This window comes from Mercurialis annua, linkage group LG4, assembly GCF_937616625.2.
Source record: "Mercurialis annua linkage group LG4, ddMerAnnu1.2, whole genome shotgun sequence".
Classification (NCBI taxonomy): domain Eukaryota; kingdom Viridiplantae; phylum Streptophyta; class Magnoliopsida; order Malpighiales; family Euphorbiaceae; genus Mercurialis; species Mercurialis annua.
In genome coordinates this window covers 2,103,840-2,105,995 of record NC_065573.1, presented here as the reverse complement: position 1 = coordinate 2,105,995, position 2,156 = coordinate 2,103,840, and positions in this window count along the sequence as shown.

The following is a 2,156-nucleotide window of genomic DNA, read 5'->3' as shown; positions in this document are numbered from 1 at the left end:
TACTCCAATCAAGTAATGCTAAAACAAAAAAATTCAACTGCAAATATGTTTACTAATTGAATAAAACGAAAGTACAGGTGTTTGAGTAAAAAATGCAGAAGTTCAATCGTAAAGTTCTTTACTAATTAAAGAAAATTGAATTGCTGAGATTTGGTGTTTTTTGCCTTTGGGCAGGTTTTTTGTGGAATTTGATCGGGATTGCAAACTTCCTGCTCTTCTCTTATTTATAGCCTTTGTCATTTGTGAAAACTGTCGCTTCTTTCAACTGCACAGGTTCTTCTCCACCTTTAAGAAACTGTAAATCGTGTCTCTTAACTGCTTCTTCTCAAAAGAACGTGCTTTTTAACTTTTATTCTTTAGATAAAAATATCCTTAGGCTCTTGGCCATTTAAACTTAATTTAATGGCCATCTTAAATATGGGCTTAATCTTTGACAACAGACTTGGGCCTTCTGAATGTTCTGAGAATTAAGAGTTAGTCTCTGAAATCAACATCTGCAGTCAACTTCTAGAAATTAAGTAGAGTCAACCTCTACAAATTAACTTCTAGAGTCAACCTCTGAAATTAAACTTCTGGAGTCAAATGGAATTAACCTCTGAAATTAAACTTCTGGAGTCAAATAGAGTCAACATCTGGAATTAACTTCTGAAAATTAACTTCTGGAGTTAACCTCTCAAATTACACTTTCAACCTCTGGCCAATTTTGTCCATTAACTTTTTCTATCTTTTGAAAAAGAATATGGGCTTTATGGTCTTTTAGCCATATTTTTAATTTTAGTGCAAGCACATGCATACATATAGAATAGATCATATTGCATTCTGGCATTTGTACCCTCATCTGTACAGACACGGTACATAACTTCAAGCCTCCATCCCATTCCAGAACTAGTAGGCGCCAGCCCTCTATCTTATAAAGCCACCACCAAAGTCACCACACGTTAAGCCTACACTGCCCAGAAACACACAGAGCAGACAACCTATAGGTCAGATGGCGGGCCACTTTGCAAGGAATCACTCCATAGAAACACCAGGCTTCGAACCTCCATCTCAACCCAGAATGAAGACAAGGCGCCATCCCTACTCCAACACCAGAACAAGCATAAAATATCAGCTTCAAACGCAGAAGAAAGGGAGGCATCAGGTCTCTACCATTCAAAAACAAGGGTCATCGGGCTACACCAGCCTGAGAATCGGGTGCATCATGTCTCCACCAACAAGAAAAATCAGGGGCATCAGGTCTCCACCAGCCAGAGAATCGAGGGCATCATGTCTCCACCAGCAAGAGAATCGGGGGCATCAGGTCTCCACCCGCTAGAATATCAAGGGCATCAGGTCTCCACTAGCCAGAAGTCAAGAAAAAAAGGTTTCCCACAATACAGAAACACAATCGTTCGGGTCCAGACATGCATGCTCCCACTCAAACCCTTCTCATAAGATCAAGGTCGGTCGGCGGTGCAACCTACTAGGGGATCCCGCCAGTCAGCTTCTTTGCGCCTTACGAGTATACTCACCCGTTGACTTGCACAAATGTCGACTCCTTGGTCCGTGTTTCAAGACGGGCCGAATGGGGAACCCGTGGGCCAATACCCTGAGCGCGCTGGTGCCGAGGCACGCCGTAGTGGGGCGCGCTGCATTCCACAATCGCAGCGACAACATTTCCACGGACGTATCAAGAGCCCAGGCTTGGGCTGCCGCTGCAATCCGCATCGGTCTGCACCTAGAGCAGGTCGTTCCCCATCCGACCGGGCACATCACCGGCCCCCATCCGCTTTCCTCCCGACAATTTCTAGCACCCTTTGACTCTCTTTTCAAAGTCCTTTCCATCTTTTCCTCGCGGTATTTGTTCGCTATCGGCCTCTCGCCCATATTTTGCCTTGGACAGAATTTACCGCTCGATTTGGAATGCATTCCCAAACAACCTGACTCGTAGACAGCTCCTCAAGGTGCGACAGGGTTCGGGCACGACGGGGCTCTGACCATCTGTGGCGCCCCCTTCCAGGGGACTTGGGCCCGGTTTGCCTCTTAGGACGCTTCTCCATACTATTATTCGGTCGCCGAAGGCGCCCAATTCTCAAAATGGGCTATTCCCGGTTCGCTCGCCGTTACTAAGGGTATCCTGATAAGTTTATTTTCCTCCGCTTATTGATATGCTTAAA